The sequence below is a fragment of the Labeo rohita genome, unplaced genomic scaffold (assembly GCF_022985175.1).
Source record: "Labeo rohita strain BAU-BD-2019 unplaced genomic scaffold, IGBB_LRoh.1.0 scaffold_890, whole genome shotgun sequence".
NCBI lineage: Eukaryota > Metazoa > Chordata > Actinopteri > Cypriniformes > Cyprinidae > Labeo > Labeo rohita.
In genome coordinates, this window is record NW_026129844.1 from 1 (window position 1) to 14,536 (window position 14,536).

The following is a 14,536-nucleotide window of genomic DNA, read 5'->3' on the forward strand; positions in this document are numbered from 1 at the left end:
CAACCAGTGGGTCAGGTTAACTATGTTGCTGGGTTAAACATAACCTAATCATTGGGTTATTTGTTGTCTTATTGCCTTGCTACCTTTATATTTACCAAAAATAATAAATAATCACAAAAGAATGTAAAATTATTATTGCTTTTCTGTAATACAGTTAGAAAAACACAAAAAAATGCAACTGTAAACATTAATTTAATGAGTTTTATTTCTTTTTAAAACAATTTTCAAATGGGTGCAGCTGTCACACATTTTATCCAACCATTACAGACACATAAAAACAACAATTTTAGTAGATCAGTTACTTTAAAACACAAAACTGTGTAAACTAGTCACTGTAGATTGCGATTCTTTGTCAACATTGCACACTCAAAAAAATAATCTGTTGAATGAACATGATTTAATCGTAGCACCCATTATGCATCTAAACAAATCAAGTAAACTTGGACTGAATTGAATATGTTATTTCAACGCAATACACATTTGTCGATTTAACATGATTTTAATATGTCAGTGTAACTTCTTTTCAACTAACTGAATCAAAATGTTTGTATTGTATTAGTCTAATCAAATTTATTCTTATTCACTCAATGCCAGTAAAGCACTTCGATTCAACCACATTCTGCCTTGTTACATCAACTAGTTATTGTCTTGTTCATGTATGGTTTTAGTAGTTTAATGAATATCTATCTTGTTGTTTCAATTAGATTTGTTTTAGATGACAGCACTAAAAAAACAAGACATTACCCAAAGCTCAGAAATCTTCAGAAAAAGCACAGAAAACATGCAAACAATATACATTTTTTATTTTACCATTCAGCTTTAACATGCACTCATTAAGTTTAAACTGCTTTCTTCAATTTAAGTCTCCTATCCATTTGAGTGTTTGTAACACAGTGTATAAGAAACATTTAACCAACAAAATATTGGCTCTTGATAAAACTGATCCCCAAGCTTGTAGGATGTTAGTGCCCTATTGGTCTTAAAACTTCTAAAAATTAAGCCATTTTAACACTACCCTTTTTGGGAATTTGTAAGGTAAACCTTGGCCTGACACAAAAATTAACATTTGAAAACAAACAAGAGTGCACATGAATTTATAATATAAAACAAACATTGATATCACGTGTAATATTTTGATGATTCTAAATGATCAATGTAGCTATGTTGCTTCACATCTGAAAATAAACAATACTGTGCATCAGTGACTGATCCACTCTCAGAAAAAAAAAAATGTGTGTAACAACTGCTACAGTCAGTTACTACAAAACACTGTTAGAAAACAAAAACAAACTACTACTTAAAAGTGCATTTTGTTTGACTTTTGTCTTTTTCAAGCTCACTCCAATAGCTTGTTTTTGAGAAACTGTGGCTTGGATGACAACCTCTGTCCATTTAGAAAGATCTTCTGCAAGAATTCAAAAGTGCACGTGAGCTCTGGTGGGTAGGTCAGGTTCAAACAGTGTATCAGTCCAAATAATAAGTCCACCTTCAATATGGACACCAATGTCCTGTGGGCCATCGTCAGGCAGCGCTCCCTCCTTCAGTATGACATCTACTCCCATTACAGTTTGCTCCCTGGAACTTTGTGACTCAATGTCTGAATCCTGTGTGACAAAATACATGACAGATCACAAACAAAAATTAGCTCAAATATTTATTACAAGAATTGCACACGTATACACTCACTTGCCACTTTGTTAGGTACACCTGTAAAGTAAACTTCAATACACTACAGAAGCTCTGCTGTGAATTCTACATTTACAAGGTTATAGTTTCTCAGTTTTAAGTTGAAATTGTCACAAAGGTGAGAATTCTACTATATGTTTATTATTGAAGTCACAGTGGGTGCCAGAGTGTTATTGCAGTGCATTATATTATAAGATTGTTATAATTTATTTGGCTACCATATTTAAAATGAATGAGTTGGCTAAAACATTAGAACCATCTTAGAATATAATGCACTGCAATAAAACAAAACCATGCAAGTACAGTTTTCTGATGCCATTTATGTATTTATATATTTATTTTTTGTAGTATGCCTCTTCTGCCTTTCAGTCCATTTTTTAATTTTTAGTAGGGGTTTACACATAGTTTTGTAAATTAGGCCCCAAGAAAGCTCAACAGATATAAATAAAATTAATTGGTTTAGTGCATCAACCAATTCACATAAGAGATTTGTCATGGTGTACCATCAGTTTCCTGTGAATGAACAGTTTGTCCAGCTCAGTTATTTGACGTTTGATGTGATGTAGCAAATAAGAAAAACACGGCACAGTAAAGAATATATGGGTTTTTTAAACTTTTTTTCCATCAACTCACCAAATATGCCTTCACTACTTTTTCAGGGTCTTCATTTCAAGTAGGTCCACAGAAACTTGATGACACAGGTTCTTCTGATATGTATAGTGTCATCCTGTAGAGTGGGGACATGATTAACTAAAACTTCAGTGGCAGCACAGCTTAAGAGTACTGAACATGTTGTGGTCTTGTGTAGAATGTAACGGGTGAAATCTATACACATGGGTTTTAAGTCCTGCCCATGTCTTAAATGTGCCTGGACAATTTAAATTTACACAAACATAATGATTGTAGCTTCCGAAGCAATGGTTTAGTTTATAATGCTTAAGTAATTAGTACCTACAACTCTTTCCTTTGCAACACACTTCCTGCACTGCCACATACATGTCACTGAAAGAGGAAAAAAATGGAAAGTTCAGTAATCAAGGATAGTTAGTTATACATTACTGTATGTGAGCATTAAGAAAAACTACTTGCCATGTAATAAAGGTGAGCTTCACACCAGAAGACCATGGGGACAGCTTTATATTGTGATGTATTTCTTTTTTTTTTTTTTTTTTTGTACATAAAAAGGAACATTTCCACTGTGAAGAGAAAAAAAAAGTATATAAAAGTTCAAAGTAATTTTCCCCTAATGTGTATTTAAAAACTGGGCCAAAGAAAATTACGATTACTGGGTGCTGTTACTAAATATCAAGACTTTTACTTAATATTTATAACTATATTCCCTGAATAAAACCATGCATACAACAATTTTCAATTGTACTGTATTCAATAAGCTGGGTAGCATTCTGAGACATTTTGAAACTCTATGTTTTAATAAACAGAAATGTCTAGTTATAGAAAGTTGAAAGTAATATTTTGCTGATATACAGTGGTCAACATCTGAAGTGGATCAAAAAAGTTCATCAAACTTGTCGTAAGACAAGAACAGGTTTTGTTTTGGTTTTAGGACAACTTTGATAAAAGGTTTTGATCCACTTAAAATGTTGACTACTGTATACACATGAAGGGCCAGAATAACGTTAGTTCATTTAGCTATTGATAACAACAGTCCCTCCGTTGGCATACTAAACAAAATCTCAAAAAACAAACAAACAAAAATACTAGCTAGACTTAAAAGAGCGATGAGAAACGGATGCATGCTGTGTTCGACTCTGCATTCACTTTTCCTCCCGTTTTCCCCTCTCATTGTTTGGGTAGACTTCAGGATTAACGTAGGTTATGTAGTTAATAGTTAGGCTTAGTTACCATTGAATTGTGACAGAAAGGTACCAATTGTAGCGCATATATTAACGTTAAGATGAAACTCGTATTGACAAAGATACGGAATTTAACCTAACACATGTGCTTCAAGCCTGAGAGAATAAGCCTGCTTACAAACATCGCCACTGTCTAATAACTTATTTTTAATCTATAATGCTACGTTACTAATTACAAACAGGTACATATTATGTACTTACCCTCAAAATCAAATACGCAGAACGATTAGAAGCAGCAGTTCAAACCGCCGGCGCTTTCACAACTCCACTTCTTCCATCCGCCTGTACCCGCGTGTTTCCGCCGCAGTGCTGAGCATGCGCAGTGACTCACCAGAGAGAGTCGTCGATACGAAGCGCCTCAGTCTCGTTGAATCAACAAGTGCTGATCTAATTCATTTGATTATTACTTAATTTAGTTACAAATAACAAGAATGAATCACTTAACAGAAGGAAACTCATTATATTCTTGTTAATCAGACATAATTGTATTTTGCAAATCAAGCAAGTGGCTGGTTGACTTTTTTGAGTGCAGCAGCAGAACACTCAAAAATTAATTCTTACCACATGAGAATCATTCCAAACATTGTGCTATTAAAACTAAGCCAAACAAAGTGTCCATCAGACAATACATATGACTATTTAAAACATGTTACAAGTGGCCAGAAAACACTGTTAGCCTTAAAAAATTTCACACATGAAGACTTATGTCCATCAATATAATATACTGCAAGCTGGAGAAATTCCCAGGCAACGAGTCCGCTTCAGTGGTACAACCCGTAACAAAGGAGAAGGTCTGGGATGTCGTTGTCTCGTCCCCAAAGCACAAATCCACCATGCTGGTCCCCACCTGTTAATTATACAACACTTAGTCTTGAAGACACTTAGGCCTGAAAAAATGCTCAATTTAGAAGAAAATTTCAAATTGCACATTTTTAGTCTTTTACATCTGAACACTTCATACAGCGGTGTCCAAAATGATTGGAACACTAGTATTTTCACCAGCTAAACAATTGTTTTGAGTCAGTGATTTTTTATTTTTGCTGTAGTGTGTCAGTGGGAAATATCAGTTTGCATTTCCCAAAAATAATTATATATATATATATATATATATATATATACATATATATATATATATATATATATATACACTACACACATCCCACATCAACACCACATTCAGGTTCACCGACACACAGCACACACTGATGCTTCTCTTCTGTTATTCTGAGCTCTCTATAACAATAAAACTAACAATTGTTCTCTGAAATATACTGTAGACTGACTAACAAACACACAGGGCATAACAGGCTGTATAAAAAACAAACAAACAAACAAACAAAAAAAACATGGCTGCAAAAACCACAGCAACACATTCTTCAACACTTGTGCATTATGCACTCAAAAACTGCTCACAAGACTATCGCAAGCAATGACTAAAGGCTGACTGCGGTCACTTAATTTAACACGTTGCAGGTTTTTTTTTTTTTTTGGTTTACTAGGCCATTTTTTGCAAAACTCTTCTCACAGTTCTCCTAACCAACATTCAGCTTGGCACAGCCATTAATTTCACATCCAAAATGCACTAAAAAACTACCAAAACTGTCTTATATATATATATATATTAGAGAGAGAGAGAGAGAGAGAGAGAGAGAGAGATAAAGTAAAACAAAACTTACAGGTTTGTATGTCAATGAATGGCTTCCAGATTTCTGTGGTTGTGGTTCTGTGGACCCTTCCTCCAGAATGGGCAGGACTTTGAAAACACTCTCCCCTTTAGAATCTAAACCATAAGAATAATACAGTGCAAACTGTGCTTTATAAGTACTTATTAACAGCCAATACACAAACTAATAAGCACCTAGTTAAGTGTTACTGTACCATTGTATTTACCAGTTGTTGATACAGTCAAATACAGTTGAATTTTGTTTCTATAGATTGACATATTATAAGAAATACCTTACCTGAAGTCATGTCAGCTCTTAATGCACCTTTCCATCTTGCTGGGAATAGGCAACAATTTGGTCTGCAATTGTAGCCCAGTCTACAAAAGGTCTGCCTCTGGATGTACCTTCCTGAAGTTTTGTGAAATCTGATAAAATTTGAAGAAAAAAAAAATTTTAAAAATCTACATTTGTGAATAAAATTCAGTTCAGCCACATCACCTTCCTTTAACCATAACTGGACTTTTTCCCAGAAGACACTGGAATATTTGCAAGCAAAAAATATGCTCTGTATTATCTGGATATGCATTACAGAACTTACATAATAGCATTTCAAAATTAAATCTAACCCTAAGGAACTCTCCAGAAGGATAAATATCATATAAAATTTTAAAGTGAATTTCTTTAATTTTAGGATAAACTGGAAATTTTAGGTATGAGGTTCTAATATGTTTAAGTATTTGTTTATCAAAGAAAACGTCCAAAATGTTTTTTACAGATCTATAAGGAAACATGACATTGTTGAAGATTTGTCTAATATAGGTATTTGTACATTTCTTACTTTTAAACTCAATAGGCCCAAGGTAAAGTGGCAGTAGTATTGGTGTAAATTGACAATATAATAGATAACCTTTCATAATAACTTTAAGTCCAGAGGGGATGGCTGACAATACTGTGAAAAACACAGAGTAAAAGCATTATAATCCAGCATCTCTTCAGTATCATCAAATAGATTCTTTAAAGACCAAATATTTCTAGAAAACCAATCTTCATAAAAAAGTGATATATTTCTATGGAGAATATACTTATTATTCCATACTGAGGAGTTGTGTGGTGTGAAAGTATGGGTGTGTGCTAGTTTCCAATATCGCAAAACTTGCTGATGAAATTCAGATAATTTCAGTGGAAGTTCAGAAATATCTAAATCACATTTAAGTAAAGATTCAATGCCACCAAGTTTTTTAAATAATGATGCTGGTATTTTAAACCAAAAACTCTCAGAATTGTGCAAAAAAGCTTGCAACCATTTTAACTTCAATGTGCCATTCATCTGTTCAAAGTCTATTATATTTAAACTACCTAGGTCATATGATTTAACTATATCATTTTTCTTCATAAAATGAGTCTTATTCTTCCAAATAAAATTATACAAGGAACGAATAATTAATTTAGAAACATTCGAAGAAGGGGCTAAAGCATTTGTTGGATAGATGACCCGTGACAGAAACTCTGCTTTAGACAACTGTACTCTACCAAAAATAGAAAGGTCTCTTTGTAACCAATTGTTTAGAATTGTTTTTGCCTTTTTTAATTTTTCTAAGAAATTAAGTTCCATGCATCTGTCTGAATTTCTTGTAATTATAATACCTAAATACTTAATGGAATTTTTGACAGGAATATTAAAGATCGATGTGTAATCACAATTATGAATGGGCATAAGTTCACATTTGGACATATTTAAATGGAGACCTGACGCTTTAGAAAACAAATCAACTAAAGAAATAGAAAGAGCAATTTGGTCTGCATCATGTGAAAAAAGAGTGGTATCATCTGCTAACTGACTAATACCAACAGTTATATTTGTAACGGGGAGTGAGAGGCAAGTGGCGAGCGGATCCATCTGCGAGCTTTTATTGATAGGACGAGACAAAGACATGGTCGTACAGGCAGGGTCAAAACAGGAGCAAACAGGTATTTCACAACAGTCCGTGATGCAACAGTCCGTGTGTGTGGATAAGGTGAGAGCGACATCTGGTGGTGAGCGGACCGCAGGTCACCGACCAGATTCGTAACAATATTAAACACGTTCAACTTTTTAACACCTGAATCATGGTTAATTAAACGGGCCAACAGATCTGTTGCAATAATAAACAAAAGAGGGGATAGGGGGTTTAGATGTACCAAATGGAAGAGATACTGAACTATTTATATCCTCGTAGATCATCCTTATAATATTTACAAATCTGTCTCCAAAACCAAAAGACTGTATAGTCTGAAATAAAAAGGAGTGCTCTAACACAGTGGTTCTCAACCGGTGGGGCGCGCCCCCGGACACTCTTGCGGGGGGGCGCGAGTAGGCTACAGGATGGGAGCAAAAAAAAAAAAAAAAAAAAAAAAATGCAAATTCTTTGTTTGGATTCATCGGATCTATTTTCGCTGCTAAAATAGACCAAAACAGTCATTATTTCATCAAAAATATAAGTGACTTAATATTATTAACTTGTTTGTTGAACTGTCATATGAAATCAGTGTCACATTTTCAATCGTGAGGTGAAATTAAGTGATGGTCAATTGTCAGCTCTCTTGGTCGTCAGGTCGTGTGATGTATGTTGCTGAACTGTATTCAAATGTTATAAATATAAAAACACCACATTTTGAAATTTAACTGCAGTATGCCAATTTAGTTTATTTGTGTGTGCTGCGCTCATAGACTTTAGAAAACGGCGCTCATTTGTTTGATCAGTGATGCGCGGGTTGATCCAAAATGAGCGGGTGCTTGCGGTCACCCGCGGTTACCCGCAGTTACGAGTCATCCAAAAATATTTTTAATGATATTCGGGTCGCGGCGGTCGGGTCGTTTGAAATAAAGATTCCAATTAAACCTTTGTAATTTATAGGAAATATTCAAGCAATAATATATAAATTATCTCATGTATATCCTTGTTTAAAACCAGGGATTAAAAACGAATTCCAAGTAAAAACGGTATTTTTCTTTACATTTCCAGAGAGCGAAACGAACGAAATTAAACATTACTTAATAAATTCAAGGCATAATTTCCTTATTCATTTGATACAACTATTATAGCTATACAACTAATATATAAAAAATAATATTATTTTGTCATATTCGTGATTCCTGAATTTATATATGAAAACTTCGTTTTGAAGTGCATTCGTTAAGTTTGTATAAGAAAATTCTTTAGCCTATTGAGTTGATTTAATATTCTTGATAATTTTTAGAAGAAGTTAAAAGTTAAGAAAAAAGGAATTAGCTTGTAATCTATATATTTAGGGCTATAGGCTAATATTTTTCTTAACTTTTATTACACTGTAGATCGAAATAAAATAATTCTTGATCATATTTAACATCGGAGAATCACTGATATAATTTAGAGTACTTCGAAAACGAAACTATTTAAATCTGTATAAAGGAAAGACAAAATAAATCACAACAAGAACAATCTGTATTTTTCTTGTAATCAAGAACATTTCTTTTGACAAAATAACCTAATTAATGCCGAATGATTTTTGACAGTGAACGCATCTCCACCGCATAGCCGCATATAATCGCTGCTGTCAGTCGCAGATATTAAACATGCGGTTCAGGAAGCGGGTCGGGTACAATATTTTCTTTTTCTTTTTTTGCGGTCCGAGTTGCGGGCGGGTTATTTGAAAACTTCGGTCGGGTTCGGGTTGTTTATACATTGACCCGCGCATCACTGATATAAAACGAATAAACTAGTCAGAATATAGGCTACATTTAAAGCTTTCCTTTAGTTTTTGTGAAATACACGCACGCACACAGCCACGCACACACAAACATGTTTAAATACATTTATGTTGTTAATAAATAAATTACAATAAATTGTTGTAACAGCAATATCTCCAAGTTTTGTTTTTCACTGTAAAAATGTAATGATTTTCCAATGCAAATACCGCCACCTTTTGGTGCTACTGCCAATTATAACAATAGTCTTAGTAATGATAATAGGCCTACCAACCGCTACTGATGATAATAATAATAACAATAATAATAATAATGTGGGCCTAATAATAATAGCCTAGGGCTATCTATCTATCTATCTATCTATCTATCTATGTATGCAAGGCGTTATGGTTAGTTTTGGGGGGGGGGGGGGGGGCCCAACTGCAATGAACCAGCTATGGGGGGGCCAACTTGCAAAAGGTTGAGAACCCCTGCTCTAACAAATCAAAAGCTTTTTTGAAGTCCAAAAATAAAATAAAGCCATCATCTTCTATCCATTCACTATAGTCCAACAAGTCCTTAATCAATCTTATATTATTATGAATGGAGCGACCTGCCAAAAAACCTGATTGAGATTCATCAATTACCTTATTTATACCTTTTTAAAGTCTATTGGCAAAAATGTGTGCAAAAATTTTATAATCAGTGTTTAACAGGGTTATTGGACGTAGATTATCTATATATCTAGAGTCTTTGTCGGGTTTTGGTAATAACGTAATCAGCCCTTGTCTCTGTGTAGAGCTTAATGTTCCTTCTTCGACAGATTGTAGGAAAGCTTTAAATAATAATTCTCTCAAATCATTCCAAAAAAATCTATAGAAGTTAGCAGTTAGCCCATCCGGACCAGGCGATTTATTTAACTTGAGGTTCTTCACAGCTATATCTATTTCCTCTATTTGCAAATCATCATCACAAAGGTTTTTAAATTCGCTATCAATATGAGGAATAAACTTTTGTATTCTTTTAAAAAACAAATTACAATCTACTTGTGAAAAATTGGACGAATACAGCTCCTTATAAAATGTAAATATTTCATTACTTATTAATCTAGGATCAGAAATTTCTGCATCATCAATTATCAATGACATTACAGCATTTTTGGTTTGCGATCTTTTTTCAAGTCTGTAGAAATATGCAGTACTTTTCTCTCCCTCTTCAATCCACCTGGCTCTTGACCTAATATATGCTCCCTCTGCCTTTCTCATATATATTATCCAATTTTGTTTGTAGTATTAAAATATGATTTTTATCCTCTTCACTTAAAACCTCTTTACTACAATATTTATTTATTTGTTGAATAAGAGTACATTCATCCTGCCTTTTACCCTTTGCTAACAATTTACTATGATTAATAGACATTTCTCTCATTTTAAATTTAAGGTATTCCCACCTATTAACATGAGAGGAGAATGTTGCATCCTTTACAATTTTCTGAATTAACTCTTCTACCTTATTACAAAAACCTTCATTAAACAGTAATTCTGCATTAAATTTCCAATAAGCTTTATTCCTTGAAATTCCTTCAAGCGGCTGAAATAGAACATTCTTTCACATAAGTGATCAAATGATTTGACATGAGCCAAAAGTCAATTCTAGGTTTACTTGAAGAACTGGAATTCATCCATGTATACTGTTTGCAAGAGGGATTCAAATGTCTCCATACATCTAACAGACTTAGTTTTGCACATAACTGAGAAATCAGTGCATTAGGTTGAGTAGTATATTTGGATGGGTATCGATCAATAACCTCATCTGGTACAATATTAAAATCCCCACCCAAAATAATATTATCAGTTGGATATAAAGTTTCTCAGAGAACAAGCGCTAATTATGTGACATACTACTATACCCGTATATAGTAATCAAAATAAAGAAAACCTCTTCAACATTTAACACGAGCGCCACCCAATGCCCATTCAAATCAACGCGAGTTGTAATTATTTTCCCAGGAGACTTGTTAAACAAAATCTCCACTCCGGCTGAACGAGTAGTTCCATGACTAAATACAATTTTTTTCTCCCCATTGATTCCCCCAAAATATAACATCATTCACACTGGATTGTGTCTCTTGAAGAAAGATAAACTGTGAGCCCCGATTTTTACAAAATAAAAACATAGCTTTTCTTTTGACTAAGTTTTGTAATCCTCTGACATTAAGTGAAGTGATCGAAAACGGTATTTTAACAGAGATCAACACAAAAATTACAAAATATTTACAGAAATAAAAATAAACACAAAAGAAGAATGAACAAAATAGTTACAAGTTTTCTTGTTAAGCTTCTAGAAGCACTAAACACATTATCTCACTGCCCGTTTTTTCTCAAAGGTAACATATCTCATGACAGATACACTCCATTGATAGTACAGCAAAGAGTCGACTAGGTAACATTAATTCTTCTTCCTTCAATGAAACCGTGTGGACCTCTGAAGAAAGCTTTCTTCCCTTGTTTCCGAGCTTGTTCTATTTGAGGCCACAACGCCGCCCGGGCATTTCAGTCCTCCTTCGTCAAGTCTTCCACAAATCTTAGTCCTCTCTACCTCTCTACGTGGATCTTCGTCAGATTTCTCCTGCAGGCCGTTAATACGAAGATTCCGTCTTCTCTTGTAACGCTCCATTTCTACCAATCTGTTCCCAAATTCAATGTCAGTTTTATTCAGTTTCGCGATTTCCTTGTTTATTTCTGCGTTTTCTTTTTTACAGTCTTTTATCTCCGCTGCATTACACTCAACTGCCTTCGAGATTTCTGAACACTATTTTCCCGCATCTGATCCATTAAGTCTTCCATCTTTCTGTCTTGAGTGTCAAAACGTGCCGTAAGAGCAGTGATAGCTTGCAACAAGACCACATTAGAGACGTCTTCGTCATCAGCTTTCAGCTTCTTCATCTCGCTACCTTTCGTTGGAGTGATATGAGAAGAATCACGCCACTTCTCAGATTTCCCGTTACCTTTTCCGTGTTGTTTGCAGTGGACACGGCATCTACCCTGAACGTACCTCCCGCAGGCGGAATAACAATTTTGGTGGTTTCACGTTGCGACGGTGAAGGTGTACCGTGCATTGCACGTTTAGAATGCTGACTTTGTAAAACTTTACACAAAGAAAAGCGAGTGCCTGTACTTGAGAAATAACAATAATCAAAACAAAAATCAGAGATTACACGAGCAGTCAGGATAAAACGTGCGTCTAGCCCGCCATTCGCCCGGAACTCAACGGTAACCATACTTTTACGAAACATGGCGGCAGTAATGCGTATAACTGCGGTAGCTTATTAAGATGTCGTCATAATACAGGCCCGTAGCCAGGGGGGGTTCGGGTGGTTCGAACGACCCACCCCATCCAGTCAAAGGTCCGGAATTTATGTACGTTTTTTTTTTTTAAATAAACAAGTGTTCTTTTAAATAACAACGCACTTTTAAAGCCATAAAAAGTATTAAATACCTTAATAAGTATAAGAAAAGTCTTAATTATAATTTCAAGAGGTCTTAAATTTGGGGACGGAAAGACAAAAATAGCGTTATGGATTAAATGTGCTAGTCGTTTGAAGCGAACCACACGGACCGTTTATCCGCTCGGATCACAGTTCACAAAGCAGCAGAGCGCAAGTTTACTAGAGCAGAAGCGTTTACTCGCGAGCACTAAACAGCGCTGTGAGAACCGGAGTGAAGTGCTTGAATTCGGTGAAGAACACAATGACATGGCGATTTAAACAGATGAAACAGCGCTGACAAACAGGAGAAACACTGTGCGCAACGATAGTCAGAATCATTTAATATGGATTATTTTTACTGTAACACTGACTGGTATTGCGGCATAATTGTGGGACATATCGAACTGTTATATTATTATGTATACATGTATTAAATCTATTAAAGGAGTAATGGAATATAATTACAGTATTTTGTGATTAATAGCGTTTGTGCATTAATACTAAGATCACTGTTCTTCATACAAACACCTAGAACCCATGTAGTTCATTTTTATACCATGGTATTGAGGTGAATAATTATTATTAATAATTTCATCATACAAAAATAAGGTGGTTGTCGGCGCCGATGGCCTTGTGGGCAGCGTGCTCCGCGCTTCCCGTGTTCGAGTCCCGACTCGGGGACCTTTCCCGCCGTCCATATCACTTCCTGTCCTTTCTGATCTGTCCTGTCCATAATAAAGTTTTTAAAAAAAATAAGGTTGTTTGTAAATTTTAACAGATGTTACTGTTTTTGATAATGAACATTATCTGAGCTGTAAATCAGGATATCAGTTTAACATATTACTAGACAGCTTTTTCCATATTAATTCTATTTCTGCAGGTCTTTAATATATATATATATATATATATATAATTTATTTTTTTTTTTTTTTTTTCTGCATAAAATTCCTTTCTTGATATTTGTATTTTGAAAAGGAGGAAAGACTGCACAGGGCTCAGAGGTTGAAAGGGGCCCAGAATGGGGGCTCAGAAAACTCAGTGGAAGGGTGTAGCATGGGTCAAGGAAGAACACAGTATATTCTCATGCCCCCAGACCCCCCTAGAGGGACACACATCCACCCACCATTTAGATATGTGTCAGTACAAAGAATCTGTGATTTTACTGCATTAAAAATGTCATTCATTTAATTAAATTACTTATTGCTTTAGGTATTTGTGTATATTTACTGAACAAGGCGATATCTTGGTAAGCAGTTTGACAACATTGTAGTAAATATTTTTGGTGAATCAATAATCATGCTTATTAAAATACCAGCACACATGATAATATAGCACAAATTGGTGCATGAGTAGTCAACAAAATGAAGTATTTGAACCTCATAGTTAAATACAAAATGAGTGGGAACTGAAAAAGGTCCACTTTTTGGAAAAAAAGAACCCCCCCTTCCGCTAGGCTGGCTACGGGCCTGTAATATATAATTTGTTTTGCATTGTATTTTTCAATTTTAGTAATTATTTAACTGTTGTTGGCAGACACGTTACTGTGAGACAAAGCAACGACTGTATTTGCATCAAAGCTTGTATCGATGTTCATTTTGTGCAACCAATGTTTTTAAAAGATGTGAAAGACACAAGATGTTTGGACATTTGCAGCGTCACAGATTCGCGCAGTTCATCATGAACGTAAGTATATTTGATGATATCCACGTTAAGATAATTTGTTAATGTAATAAATAATAACGTGAACGGCGATGTTACATTTAAAATGTTATCATGATACGTACGTCAAACATAGTTTGCTTTATGTTTATTTTACTATTTGTAATTGTGTCTGTTGTTCTGCTGTGTTATAGATTTATTTGTTTTATTGACAATGTGACAAATTCAAAAACATGACAGAAGACGTACTAACAGAAAATAGAGGCAAACAACAAGCATAACAACTACAACAAAAAGAAATATACAAAAACAAAGAGAAATGTATAAATACATATAGAATGTGTAGTGCAAACATATTCCACAGCCTTTCGATATATGAAAGAGTATGTAAAAAATAGTAATAAAAATAATACTAAAATACATTTGTAATATATACTGTTACTACTAATAATATTATCCAGTT

The 14,536-nt window shown here is 34.4% G+C and overlaps 1 long non-coding RNA gene across 3 annotated transcripts; it reads right to left on the minus strand.

Annotated features, from left to right (window-relative positions):
• Positions 1 to 165: 165 nt before the first annotated feature.
• On the minus strand, positions 166 to 6,093 carry LOC127162323 (uncharacterized). 3 transcript variants are annotated; one of them, XR_007827302.1, is made up of 5 exons: positions 5,522 to 6,093; positions 5,237 to 5,340; positions 3,762 to 4,407; positions 2,320 to 2,413; positions 166 to 1,604 (listed from the first exon to the last, which is right to left on the minus strand). It is a non-coding gene; the product is annotated as an uncharacterized LOC127162323 (long non-coding RNA). The 3 variants fall into 3 exon arrangements; XR_007827303.1 differs by lacking the exons at positions 3,762 to 4,407; positions 5,237 to 5,340; positions 5,522 to 6,093 and adding an exon at positions 2,638 to 2,691 and having other exon boundaries at positions 170 to 1,604; XR_007827304.1 differs by lacking the exons at positions 3,762 to 4,407; positions 5,237 to 5,340; positions 5,522 to 6,093 and adding an exon at positions 2,642 to 2,689 and having other exon boundaries at positions 170 to 1,604.
• Positions 6,094 to 14,536: the final 8,443 nt, after the last annotated feature.